We start from the raw sequence: 15873 nt of genomic DNA on the forward strand, positions 1-15873 counted from the left end.
TGACTAATAGTTCACTTTTTCAGACAATGGAAGGAATATTTGAAGTTCACCTCAAAGACAATCAAATAAAAATCAGCATATACCTTTTGTAGTTACTGTATGTATTTATGTTTCTCTGTGTTTGTGTGTATGTGTGTATATATATGTATATATTCCCTTCTTTAAAATGAAAAAATGCAAACATTAATTCTACACTTTATAAGAGAGGATTGCATTTTCTAATTGCCGATAAAATTTCATTTTTGATATTAATACTTACTGTTTAGATGATGATATATTTATTTAACCAAGGAGAAGGTACATAAATACATTTTTTTAATCATTAAACCGCTTTTGAGAGATCCATAATAAGAATTGCTTCTGGCAGATTCATTTTCAGACCAGCAATTTCAAAGCCTTAGTTGTCACCAACAGAAGAATCTGGTGAAGCTGAATAAAATAAGGAAAGGAAGATATAAGAAATAAGTTAGGGTTCAATGTTGGAATTCAATTTATAAAGACCTAGAAAAGCCAAGTTTTGTTTATGACATTTGTACCAAGTTCTTTCTAGACTTATTCTTTTGCAATAACTTTTTTTGTAACTTATGTTGAATCTCTACTTTCTATTGGAGTTCAAATAGTATTAGAATAGCTAGTGTTAGTTATATTTGGTGATATAATTACACTCATAAAAGAGATGGAAGGAATGGAGTTATATCTTTTATCATTTATTTTTAGGACACATTTTGAGGCAAAATAAGACCTTAGAAATTACTTTGCATTCTGAATTTTTGTTTCCAGAGTGAATTTTATGTAATTTAAAGATAACTTAATATCTTTTACCATATAATTATTTATTTTAGCTGGTTATACTAATGATTAAAACTTATTCAACAGACTAATATAACTCAAAAGATATTTTTTTTAATTCTTTAAAAATGTGTTTATTATTAATAGATGTGAGATGAACACATATTGCTATATCAAGTGACCTCTTATGTCCTAGAAATATAATACTTTAAAAATGACAAACATAGAATATTTATATTTAATTTTCTGTGGCAGAATTTATGTAAGAATAAAATGTAACATATTTAAATACAGTTATATTTAATTACATAATGCTAGACTACTTGCAGTAATAGTAGGTCTTTTTTGGAGGGGTCAGTTCACATGACATTGTCAGAATAATATCACCATTGCTTCCAACATTATAAAAATCCTCAAATAAACAAAAATGTATAGCTAATATTACTGCTATTATTACATCTATTCTATCACGTTGTATTCTGAGATAAAATGTCACTGCTAACACTTTCTTTTATTGGAAATATTGTAGTATATACATTTACTATAAAATCAAAATATTTTCAAGTTTTTATATTACTATTAATTATTTTCATGTATTTTTTATTCAATTGTGAATACATTTGGGTTTGAAATATATGAAGCTTACACTGTAGACCGATGCACATTATGTATTCTGGGTTGTTCAGCTTGAATTTCCTCTCCATGCAACTTGAGTTATACTGGTTTCCTGATACAATCATGTATTACTTTTTTAATTTATTTCATTATATATTCATTTAAGCTTAAAATGATGTGATAGCATGAATGCAGAAATGATATATTATACCATAAAAAAGCTTAGCTGCACATTTATTTAACATCAGTCTCCTGAGTTGCATTTTCATAATATTGACAGTTCTAGTTGCCATTGTGCTGCACCACACCGAGTGTGCTGACCCTGCTGTGAAAGACCTTCTGTTATCAAAAATTGATGCTAAATCCAAGCTGTTAGCAGCAGCTTTTTATGTAAGTGCAGTGGATTGAACAAACAGTCTCAGTGCCCTAGAGTCATGGAAAGGTCAGAAACTGCACTGACCATTAAATGATATCTATTAATTTTGCTCTGGAGAACAAGCTGCCAGTTAGGCAGTGATAGAGATAATTGCTTTGACTGTGAAGCCATTAAGCAAGTTTTAAGGAATTTGAACAGTGTAAAGTGTGATAATGCCTACTTAATGCTTTAAGGTAAACATTAGAGTCAAAGTGAGAAGGTGTGTGTGTGTGTGTGTGTGTGTGTGTACTTTTCCTGTAAAACAATCTTCTACTGCTTTAGTCTGTTTTCTGATGCTACAGCAGAATCCCAGGTGATAGGTGATTTATAAAGAATAGGGTTTCTATTAGCTCATGGTTCTAGAGAAAGGAAATTCCAAGACTGTTGGCATATGCTTAGCTTCTGTTGAAGAACTGGTGCTGCACTATAATATGGCAGAAAAGGGGAAGGGCAAGTGCCTATATAGGGAAAAGAGAAAACAGAAATGGTGGTCTAGATTTCTAATCATCTACTTTTTAGGTAACTAATTCATTCCCACAAAGACTTCATTAGTGTCTCTTAAAGATCTTATCATCTCTTAAAGATCCCACCTACCTCTCAACACTACCACCCTGGAGACCACATTTTGACTTGAGCTCTGGAGTAGAAAAATCTTAGTTCCCACCACTGGCCATATTTGAATTTATTTGCATTAGAAGCAATTTTTGTTGGGTTTCCAAAGGATAAAATGAGGACTTGAAAACAATGTCAACTTACTGAAAGCACACATTGGATGAATCTTTTTATGATATAACAAAATATTCTGTGGAAAAATATAGATAATTGAAATTTTTCAGGCTGAACAACTCTTACACTTTAGAATGTACAAATTCTTTCTCTCTGAATATTATGACAGAGTTGGTAACATCAAAGACAGCAAATAATTGAGCCTAGTCCACAGTAATGAGAAAAATTAGGAATATATATTTATATGTGTGTGTGTATTTATATATTCATCAACATCTTTAAAATAGATTTAGAAGCTCACTTTCATTGAACAGTAGGAGTTAACAGCACCATCTCCTACAATCAAAATATTACAGATGCTGCTAGCTGGCATAACATTTATCTATAGGCATAGTGTTTTCTTGTGTGAATTATGAATTCTAAAACTGAAACTGAGTCTTTTTCCTCTAGTGTTTAATATAGTAAAGTATAAAGACAGTCAAACACGAGCCAACCCTATTATAGAATATTCTTTAAAAAGATAATATATAAAAAAATGAAGAAATATAATAATAATATGATCGTGGAACATTCTACCCCTGACTTGATCAATCCTTCTTGCTTGATGATGTCTCAGGTAAGTGAAAACTGAAGGTTGCAAAGCAGAGGAAAGTGCATTAGATAAGCCATATATATATCTCTTACTGATGACTCAATTTTCTTCCTAATAATATTCTGTATATGTGTCTCAAATAATCATTTAATTGTTTGCAACAGAGAAAATTGATGTAAATTTGTGTTTATAAATCAAGAAAAGTCTAGTGTGTGCCACAAAGGTAAGTCAATCAGTTCTTTTCTCAAAAGACAATGGACTATGTGCATCTCTATTTCCATAGTTAATAATGCTTACCATAATAGTTACCTTTCACTTTTTAAGTGAGAAAGATGAAGGTGGGTAAGTTAGACAAGTTTCTCATTGCCATTTAATCATGACTTAGTGAAAATTGAGGGTAAACTCAGCAAATCTTATTTTATGTCTTTAGATATTAACACTATGTTATCCTGAACAGCATGGGAATGTGTCTTTTCACCTTCCTACTTCCCTGTATTTTTTATTCACCTGTGTCCCCTGTCTTGTCCATTTTTTTTATCCCAATCTTGCTTCCCCAAATCTCCATATTCTTTTACCTTCTTCCTCCTTTTCATTTTAATGTTTCTTTTTATTTCTTTTATTTATCTTTGTTGGTATTATTTTTAAATATCCAATAAGCTTTATTCACAGTATGAGAAACCTAACTACCCATATTTCATCAGTATCAGAAAGACTCCTTGTTTTTATTGTTACAAAACATAATTTAATCATAGGACCGGAAATGAATGAATACCTGTTATGCTCAAAATAAGATAGACCCTCAGAGTTCAATGATAATGTCAACCAAGGTATAAAACATTTGTGACCTTGAAACAGATTGAGTATTAAAAAATAAAGCCTTCCCAGATAATCTGGAAGATCACAAAAACCAAGTTAAAGAATCATCCCAGGAATTCAACAACAAATGAATGGATGAAGAAAACATGGTATATATACACAATGAACTTCTATTCGTGTATCCAGAGTGATGAAGTTATACAATTTGAAGGAAAATTGGTACATCTGGAGGTCATCATGTTAAACAAAATAAGCCAGCCTCAGAAAACAAGTCTCATTTGTTTTCTGTTATACATGGGAGTTAGAGGGAGAAAAAGATAAAAAAGGGATCTCATTAAAGTAGAATGGAGACCATTGAGGTAAAGTAATACTATATTTGGGAATGAGAAGCAAAGTGTAAGTGCAGGTATTCAACAGTGAAACTGATCTGATTGCATTTTAGGTATGTATGTGTATGCCACAATGAAACTCACTACTCTATATTACTAAATGTATACCATTAAGAAAGGATTTTGTTTTTACTGTTTTTGTTTGCTTAAGAATCTTTAAATACTCTTAATAGTGACTTCTCAGTGACATGTCAAATCATATTTTAAAATATAGCACCCACAGAATATTTGAAAGTAAACTAAACTATTAGGAAGGTAACATCTAGTAAGATGACAAATTTGTTAATAACATTCAGTGAGACCTCAAGGACATGATGTAGAAAAGGAAGGGCCTTTTGTAGCTTGGATCATTAATTTTAATTAATGACAATCTGATTATTAAAGGTATTTTTAGTGCATTACTTGAATGTCCTCAAAAACTGAATAATGGGAAGTAAGAGTACTAAACTTTAAAAAGTACTCTTCCAGTTAGTCTTGAAATGAATACATAGTTTAAAGAAATTAAAATGTAGCACCTCATTCTGGACAAAGGTTAATCTCTAGAGAAATCAAAATATTTAATATGCCATCTGATAATGTTAAATTCAAATTTCATAAAAATTTGAGTGACTATATTACCCACAGTAAAAATGCAATTATCAAATGAATTTATAGTGGATAATTTGTAGAATATATTTTACCTTAATATTTACTTTATAATTTCCAAATGCTTTATAGCTATCCACATATGTAATGAATATATAGTGTGATAATTTTTAAAATTTCCATAAGAACATTAACAATGGAGTGGACTTCTTATTAAAAATCATAAAGGAAGAATTAAGTTTTTTCATATGTCAGGATTTCCTTTTTAAGACTGAATACTATTCCATTCTGGATAACACTCTCTTTCTTCATGTATTCTTCATGACTGTTTATGATGTTTCCCAAACTTGACTATTGTGAATAAACATGTAATTAAGAGGGAACTTCACATGCCCCTTGGAAATACTGATTTTAATTCTTTTGGATATATATCCAGAAATAGAATGTCATATGTTAGTTTTTTGACTTCTATAGACATTTTTTAAAATTTTTAATATTTTAAGGAACTTCCATAGTGGCTGCACCATTTTACATTCAACAATGTATAAGAGTTCCGATTTCCCTACATTTTTGCCAATATTTGTTATTAAATACATAAAATATCTACTTTAACAGTTTTGAAATAATACCTAATTGTGGTTTTCAGTTGTACTTATCTAATGATTAGTGTTGTTGAGCATCTTTCAAACACATCTCTTGAACATCTTTGTGTATTATGTGGAGAAATGGCTATTCAATTCCTTTAATCATTGTTTAATCAATGTTACTATTGCTGATTGATTTTGATTTGCTATTGAATTGTAAGAATTCCTTTCACATTGTGGATATTAACAATTTTTAGATATACAATTTTAAAAATTGTATTTCATTCTGGATGTTGCTATTTCACATTTCATATATAATACCTACTATATTATATATTATATACTCATATATAATACTTGACTATTTTTGCCTTGGTTGCCTTGCTTTTGTTTTTATAGTCAAAAAGTCATTGCTTATATCAATGTAATTATATTTTTCCCATCTTTTCCTTGAGGAATTTTAAAGCTTCAAGATCTATACTTAAATACTTAATCCTTTTGAGTGGTGTTGTGTGTGGTGTAGGTTAAGAACCAAATATCATTCTTTTACATGTCGATATCCAGTTTAACCACCACAATGCTACATTGAATAGATTGTCTCCTTCATTGTGCATCCTCAGGATCCTTGTTGATAATCAATTGACTACATATATGTGAGTTTATGTCTGTGGTCTCTATTCTGTTCCCTTAGTTTGCATTTCAATTTTATGCCAGTGCATACTATTTTAATCACTGAAGATAAATAATATACTATGAAATCAGAAAGTGTGATACCTTCATGTTTGTTCTTAGTTTTTAAGATTGCTTTGGACATTCAAGATGTTTTGTGGTTTCACATTAATTTTAGGATTTTAATTTTCTGTAGAAATTGTCATTGGAGTTTTGATGAGGATTGAATAAATCTGTAGATTGGATTAGTATTTGTAGTATATACATTCTGAAAATGTTGTCTTCAAATACATAAATGCATTAACTTGTATCTTTTTAAAATTCTTCTATCAATGCTATGTATATTTCATTGTGTAAAGCTTACCTTTTAAATTAAGTTTATTCTATATATTTAATTCATTTTAATGCTACTGTAAATGGGATTGTTTTCTTAAATTCCTCTGAGATACTTCATTTTTATTGTATAAAAATATAAATTATTTTTGCATGTTAATTTTTAATCCTCCAATCTTACTGAATTTTTTCATTTCTTTTTAAAAATGTATTCTAATTTTTTATATATGACAGAAAAATGCATTTCAATTCATATTACACAATGAAGCACATTTTTCAATATATTTGGTTGTACAAAACGTAAAGTCACACCATTCATGTCTTTATACATTTACTTAGAGTAATGATGTCCATCTCATTCCATTGCTTTTCCTACCCCCATGCTCCCTCCTGCTGACTCTCTCCACTTTGCCCTATCTAGAGTTCATCTACCTCCTGTGCTCCCTCCCGCATCCCCATTATGAGTCAGCATCCTTATATCAGAGAAAACATTAGGCATTTGTTTTTTTGGGATTGGCTAACTTTACTTAGCATTATATTCTCTAACTCCATCCATTTACCTGAAACTGCCATGATTTTATTCTCTTTTGATGCTAAGTAATATTCCATTGTGTATTTATACCACATTTTCTTTATCTATTCATCTACTGAAGGGCATCTAGGTTGGTTCTACAGTTTAGCTATTGAATTTTGCTGCTATAAACATTGATGTGACTGTGTCCCTGTAGTATGCTGTTTTTAAGTCCTTTGGGTATAGTCCTAGGAGTGGGATAGCTGGGTCAAATGGTGGTTTCATTCCTAGTTTTCCAAGGAATCTCCATACTGCTTTCCATATTGGCAACACCAATTTGAAGTCCCAGGAGCAATGTATGAGTGAGCCTTTTCCCCACATCCTCGCTAATGTTTATTGCTTTTTAGCATTTCTAACAGTTTTTAGTGGAGTTTTAGTATTTTCTACATATTATATCATGTCATTTGCAAATGGGTAATATTGCTTCTGTCTTTTATTTCTTTTTCTTGGATTGGGACTTTCAACATTTTGTTGAACAGAAGTGGTGAAGTGGAGATCCTTGCCTTACTTTGACCTTATAGAAGAGGTTTAAATTTTACATTATTAAGTATGATATTAGCTGTGGGCTTTTCTTATACGGACTTTATCATGTTGAGGAACAATTCTTCTAACCTAGTTGTGAGTTTTTATCATGAAGAAGTTTAAATTTTGTGAAACGATTTTTCTATCTCTACTAAGATGATGATATGATTTCTATCCTATATTCTGTTAATAAAATATATTACAGAGTTTTACTTACCTATGGTGAACCACCCTGGAGTCTCTTGAATAAATCTCACTTAGACACAGTTTATGAACCTTTTATAGTGATATTAAATTTGCTTTGCTAGTAGTTTATTGAAGAGATATGCAAAAATTTCCACCAGAATATTGACCTGTGGTTATGCTTTCTTGCAATATCTTTTATCTTTGGTTTTAGGGTATTATTATCATTTGTTATATTGTCTGTTGACATGGTTTATTATTGGTTTCTGAGTATCTTGCTAGAAATTTATTATTGTATGTAAAAATGGGAACTTCTTGGACTACCAAGGAGACCATTGAATGTCAATAGAGAAAATCAGTTTTATTCCCCTAACTGAATTCTAATTGTTTTTCAGGATTATGGATTGCAATGTTTTATTTCAGACTATAGTATAACAATGTCTATGGACCACATAATATTTTCTTGAAAATAAATAAGTTTGCTCATTTTAGTGAGAAAGAAAAAACAGGTCAGCTCTCAAAGACCAATCCTTACCCTTGCACATGGTTTCAGCATCAGTGAAATAAATGAGTTATTGAGGCTCCCCTATTTTCAATTTTGTAGAAGCAAATTTTATAGACTAAATTAAAAAAATAATCAACTTATTTTGTTGAAATCTTAATGTCTTTTTAGACAGGTTTGTATCTTTTATTTTCATTTTAGATGCAAATATATTTTTTTTCTTAGCCATAATAAATTAAAATCCCAATTTAATGAACTCCATTTCCTGAAACTTTCACACCTGATTAAATACATTTTGTCAGTAACAGGCTACTTTCAAAACTGTACTTAGACTATTCACCCTGACAGCTGTTCTCTTTGCACTCTGCTTTTTAAGTAATACACTTGAGGTAGGGTGACATCAGTCAAGCCATATTTGAACATATGAGAGAGCTCTCTGTGTTAGAATTTGCAGGATGCATCATTTAACTTCAGGTGATGCATAAAATATGGTTCTAAAAAAATTTTAAATTGTAAACTATTTGGAAGAGTTTTCTTAGTATATCAAATTGCTAACAACCATTCGAGGTATAAAGTCTTCTAATTTTAGCTTAGGTATACAATAATTAAACTAATAAACAATAAAAACTGATTCTTCTGTCTCTATACTAGTCAACTTATAAAGCAATATAATAGATTCTCTCTCTCTCTCTCTCTCTCTCTCTCTCTCTTTCTCGCTTTTTCTCTCCTGCTTTCTTTTTTCAGCATTTTTATTTTTAAATTTATTTTATTTATTTTAATTAGGTATATGTGACAGCTGAATGCATACTGTTTCATTGTACACAATTACAGCACAACTTTTCATTTCTCTGGTTTTACACAATGTAGTGTCACATCATATGTGCAGTCATACAGGTACAGATAATAAAGTCAATTTCATTCCAACATCTTTCCTGCCTCCATACCCTCTGTTCCCTTCCTTCCTCTCTCCCTCCCCTTTGCCCAATCAAAGTTCTTTCATTTTTCCCATGTCCTTCCCCAACTATGCATCAGCATCCACTTATCAAGAGAACATTCAGCCTTTGGTTTTTTGACGTACTTCATTTAGCATGATATTCTCCAATTCCATCCATTTATCTTCAAAATAGACATGCAGACCAATCATACAGAATAGAAGACTCAGAAACAAACCCACATAAATACAGTTATTTCATATAGACAAAGGAGCCAAAAACATACATTGGAGAAAAGATAGCCTCTTCAATAAATGGCACTGGGGAAATTGGAAATCCATATTTAGCATAGTAAAATTAAGCCTCTATCTTTCACCAGGCACAAAACTCAATTCAAAGTGGTCAAGGACCTAGGAATTAAACCAGATACCTTGTGCCTAGTAGAGGGAAAAGTAGGCCCTCGTCTTCATCATGTCTGATTAGGCCCTGATTTCCTTAACAAGACTTCCTCTTTCTTTTATACTTTCCATTTTGTGAATTAAGTAATTGCTCAAGTAAGATCTACTTATCTGAGTTATGATAATATATATTGCTCAATTAGTATAGAGAGACAATGAAACTTCATTCAAACTTTATCTGAAATGTAATATAGTCAGTTATTTTAAAAGATCATGATAACTGATTACTATTTTATAATAATGGGAAATTATTATTTTTTTCTTGATTTGTTTTTTAGTATAAGTAAGTTTTATACTGATAGTTTGAGTAAGTTTTGATTGCAATGTCAAAAATATAGAGTCAGAAATTATTTGATTAACATCATTAGTGGCATATGTAACCCAATAATGAATCTGCATATTCTTAACAGTAAAACCTACTTAGATAGATATTTACTGAACAGAATTAAAATTTTTACATAAAAAGGAATAAAAGAGACAAGAATTATAATAATTTGTAAACAAAATAAAACAGATGTAGATATTTAAACTTGTATTAGTTGACACTAAATTGACAGTCATATAATCCTCTTAGTGAAGATGAAGTTCTAATATGTGTCTTTGCTCTTTTGATTTCACCTGACCTGTAAATGTAAATGAAAGTATTGAGAAATATTTGCCAGAACTTATCTACTTGTCATTTGCAACTGTTGTGGGGCAGGAATATTGTGGGGAAGGTTGCTCAGAAAACACACCAATCCCAGTTTTGTCCAAATTGAAGAGTCTTTATTTAGCTGGCCAGCTAGAAACTGCTCCCTGCAGGACCCATAACTAACTATGCAAGGAACAGCCCCAAGCCTGAGCATTTTAGGATATTGAAAGGCAAAAACTACATCTGGGTTAACGTAGCTGCAAGCAAGGGAGTACAGAAGCTCGACTGGGCAGTTAGTGAAACAATGCCATGGGTACATTGGTATGTTCCAGAGGACTTTCCAGGTTGGCATAGCAACAAGCAAGCAGAAGGGAAGGGCATCAAAATAACCCTAGTTTAGTACAAGTTAGAGAATAGTTACTAATGTCTAGACAATCAATTTCTGACAAGGTTCATTGCCCAAGAAAAATGGAAAGCAGAGAGCAATTTTACCTTGTATAAGAATTGCTACTTTGTGTTGCCAAGTATGTTATGCTAGGTAACTATTAATGGGTACAGAGGTGGGGCTTTCCCATGGGAGAAATTTTTCTTACATGATATGGAGTTTCAGAGTAAAACGGAGCCTGTTTGGTCATAGCCTGGCCCATAACATTCCCCACTGGTTTTATGGACTAATCAAATCATTGACTAACCATCATTGGTATACAGTTGAGTATAGTGAGTCCCTCATTTTTTGACATAACCCAATTATTTGTCTATACTGACTGTAATTTTTCCCTCTGATGTTAGGGACCTCCTACTGCTGTAAGAAAAAAGTAGGGTGACCTTTCTTGCTGCTTTGACCTGAGAGGGGACGATGTACAGCGAGGCAAGCGGTTTGGAGTCCCCTTTTAAAAACTGGGTGGGACAAGGAGTCCATGGTAAAAATCTGGTTCAGGAAGAACAGGTTGTAAATTTACCTTAGGGGTGGGCACTTCTATGATATAAACAAAAAAGACGTGAATACTGAAATAAGATTAATACAAAATAGCAGTTGTAGTATCTGGAACCTGTCTATGAATATCATGAAATGAAAGAAATTAATAATTTTTTATCAGGAGATGGAAGACCTGAAAAATTGTCCCCATAACAAGGCCTATCAAAGCCTAATAAAGCCCCTTTTTAGGGAACATAAATCTTTAACATTGTCAGAGTTTTCAGGAATGTAGCACAACATTTAGTTAAGTTACTTAATGTCATCTGATTTTTGTAAAATATCTCTTTTATTGGCATGATCTCTGTGTTCCGTAGAGATCCCTTTATCTGTTACTTAGGTCTAGATAATTATACTTGCAAACATTGATTATGTCTACCTGTGTAGGAGCTTAGAAAGATCTGTACGCCCTAAACTGACTAAAAACTTCTGGCTCTATCAGTTTCTATTGATAGTTATCAGGCATTCGTGCCTAAGAATCTCTCTTCTGTTGCCTCCAGTCTGATCTCATGCTGAAAGCATTTATTTTTCTTAATAAACTTAATTGAAATCTTGGTATTTTAGCATCCAGTTTATTTATACTCAACTCTTCATTACAAAACCAAACTTATACCAAAAGGTGTTTGCTTTTGTAATTTTGAATGTAGCTTCTACTCCTTATGTGACAATGCTATAGTTGAAAACAACTTCAGAAATATTCTATTTTTTTTAAGATTTACCAATATAACTATATTCTAGTTTTTGGTCTAAATTAACCTTATATTCTTGGGGAATCCCAGACCAGAAAACTAAAGAAGATTTTTTTTTAAATAAAAATCAAATTTACTAAATTTCATTAGTAATGGTTCTAATCAAACTTGTTTTTTTCCTAGTCAGTAGATATCTACATAACATCTTTCTAAAACTTTCTATAAATCTTATCACCTCTAACATTATGCTCATTTCTTCTTGTCAATATTTAGAAATAACAACAGAAACTGAGAAGAGGTTCCTGGCCAATTTGCTATCTGTAATATCCATTCCACATTCTGTTAAATAGTTGACTTCAGAAATATTGGGCATATTGGGTTCAACTGTAACTCTGAGGGTATTTCTCTAAATTTCCTTTTAACACAATTTACATATTTACCACAATTCACTATGACCCCTTAATAAATACATCCAGAGTATATTTTTCCTAAGCACCTTGCTGGACCACAATCAAAGATCTTTGCTTTTAATTGGAGCCAACATGATTCCTCACCAAGTGAATGTGAGTAATAAAGTTGTTTATTCAAATTATGAAGTCAAAAGAGGCAGAGGCTTAAAACTAACTTTTGAGGAACTCTGCACAGGTATTAGCTACTTGTACAAAGATGACTAAATAAGGTAGCCTGTGGGGTACAATGGAGACAAGAGCAGCATAGAACTCTTACCACAATTATTTTATTACCACAATGTATTTTATTGTTAAAAGTGCTAAATTGTTAAAATTGTTAAAAAGGCTAAAAAGACACTTAGAAATCAAAAATGTTAAAATCAGAAGAATCTCAAACAGACTTCAGATTTGATGGAGAAATCTTTATGCCTATTGCCTGCTTTGATGATTAATCCTTACCTTTTCACTTTCAAAAGTACCTGGATTGAATCATATATCCTAGAGTAAATACATTTGTCTATTTTACCAAGTAAGTGGGAACTAGAAGAAAATAATATAGGAGTAAAATTAGTGGCAAAACTGCTTTTGAAAGACAGAGGATTAGTAAAACTGTTAGGGAACTGTTACATTCCATCTTTTATTTCGCAAGGATAAAAGATCTCCAGATTTCTAAGATTCTACCATCTTGCTAATTTCTTCATATTTTCCAGTCTTTGTATTATCCTCTCTCAAGAGTAAAAACTATTCCCCATGTTCTCATTAAGAAAGGTGTATTAGTCAGCTTTTCATCACTATGATCAAGATATTCTAGGAGAACAAGTTAGAGCAGGAAAAGTTTATTTTGGTCTCCTAGTTTCAGAGGTTCAGTTTATAGTTGACCAGTTCCATGGCTCTGGACCTAAGGTGAGGTAGAACCATCATGGCAAAAGAGTGTGAGAGAGGAAGACTGTTCAGTGTATGGCATCCAGGAAGAAGAGAGAGAGGTCAAAATTTGAGGGACAAAATATAAACCCCAAAGGCATTGCCACTGACCTACTTCCTATAGTCTTACTATACCTATCAATCGTTGCCACACAGTCTGGTAGTCCTTTCAAATTATTAATCCATTCAATGCTTTAATCCACTGATTAGGCCACAAATTTTGTAATCTAATTATATTGTCTCATGAGCTTTAGGGGGACAGTTCATATTCAAACCATAACAAAGGGGAAGCTATATTTAAATTTTGTTTTATATATTGACAATTATTAATTGTCACAATCAGATTTGTGTTTTGTTTCACAATGTATTGATATTTTCCAATAGAAAGTTAATTTCCTTAGCTTTTAAATAATAAATAATAAATTATTATAATTTCCCTACAACTGTCATCCTCCATAACTTAGATATTCATTCATATTAAACTAACAATATATTTATAATTATTTTTTCATAGAATTATTGATTCTTCTTGAAGAGAGATAAGAATCTTGCATAATAGTTAAGGAATATACCCAGTAGAAATTATTTTTTCTATTCACCTATCAGAACTAACTGAAATCAGAACTCCATGAAAGTATGACAATTCCTCCTTCCATGTCAAAGTGCCTTTGGAAAGAGCAGCTCCACAGCAGCTGAACTAAATGTCATGATATTGAAAAATAAATTAATTTTATATGATTGTTTATAAAGCAGTAATAGCAGCAAAATTTATTTAGAGTGTTACTTCAGGGAACTGTAAGAATGACTGTGTTCTCAGATTATAAACGTAAATATTTATTTAATGTAAAGCCAATGGTAATTCTTTATAAACAAACAATGAATAGACTTTAAGAGAAGTGTCTTGTTTTACTGTGAAAGAAGAGTTATAGATATTTCAGAAATGGGTTCTATGTGTGCATAGGATAAATTAGCATTTTCTTTAGCAATGTCAACAATCTTCATACCTTTTAAACCTAACATTCTTGTAATAGTATTTTTGTTTTGTTTTGTTTGGTTTGATTTCTGTTTACATTTCTCTCCCAATGCAGAATTTATAAATTGTTGATATCTTGAAGTTAAGCAATTTATGATTACTATTCATTGTCAGGTCTCTGTTGTGAGGCCTGTTAAAACATATCTTCTATTTCATTCCATGTGTAGGGGAACCAAATATATTCAATTAAATAAAATACAATATGTTAATTTTAAGTATATTAATTTAAAATGTAATTCTCTGACCATTTTTTGATTTTTGATTACTTGAGAAATCATCCTTTTTATACATTTTGCATTAAAATATTCCTAGAGAAATCCAGATACAATGTTAAAAAAAAAAACCCATCAACACTAACTTAAGAAGGTACAGAATAATAATAATAAATATGGCAGTTACTACTTACATATCTCAATTAGTAGAATAATTATGGATTTGGAATTTGAAAACCACAACTAATCTCAGTTTTACCACTTGTCTGTATCACTCACAGGCAGTTTTAACCATCATTTAGTCTCAGTGTTTGATCAGTAAATGACTTGCTATATTCAGACATAAAAATTTACAGAAAAAAGATAGACATATGCCAATATTATTGATTTTTACATTTCTTATTGTGTAAAGCATTTCTATACTATGATTTTGTTGAAGTGTAAGTAAAGTATAAATTGAAATGTAAACATAAAGTTTTATTTTAAAAAATTAACAAATTTGTCTAGATTTAGTAAACATCCTAAACAAGAGGGTAAAATAATAATTGCTATATTTAAATAACTTATACAATTGAGGTTATCACTGTATGTAATTTTTATGTAATTTACTTATTTAACGTCAAATAATTCTCTGAGGTTTTTATAGACAAATAAAATTATACCTAATATATGGTGTACAACATGTTTTAATATATGTATTCATGTGGAATTACTAAATCAAGATAATCAGCATATAACCTGATGTAAAAATTGGAAAAGAACTGAAGTAGACATTTCTAAACAAAGACATACCCTTGGTTAATAGGTATAAGAAAAATGCTCAATACAAATTTTTAGCAATACAAATACAAATCAAGATGAAATATTACTTCAAACGTGTTAGAATGGCTTTTATCAAAAAGACAAAGAAAGTAAGTTTTGGGAAAACCTCAGTAAAATTTCCAGTTTCATTTGCTTCTAGTTACCTGCTTTCATCACTGATTTTGGAAGTGACTCAGGTAAATGATAAACTATTTGATGTCCCTACCAGGTTTCCATAGATAACAACACTGACATATGATCATGATGTTAACAGTTGATTAAGTTGTATGTCAAGAAATTGAAGGAAGTCTTTCAAAGCTCAAACAAGTTGAATCCATTAATGCCTTCATTTGGGATTGCCCAAGCATCCAATGGGTGACTATGTTTTTTTTTTTTTTTCCCAGAAGGACAAAACTCTACCCACAGTTTTTATGGGTAGAGGTTTGAAGTTTTTTGTTTGTTTGTTTGTTTTTAATTCTAACT

This window comes from Marmota marmota, unplaced genomic scaffold, assembly GCF_001458135.2.
Source record: "Marmota marmota marmota unplaced genomic scaffold, marMar, whole genome shotgun sequence".
Classification (NCBI taxonomy): Eukaryota; Metazoa; Chordata; class Mammalia; order Rodentia; family Sciuridae; genus Marmota; species Marmota marmota.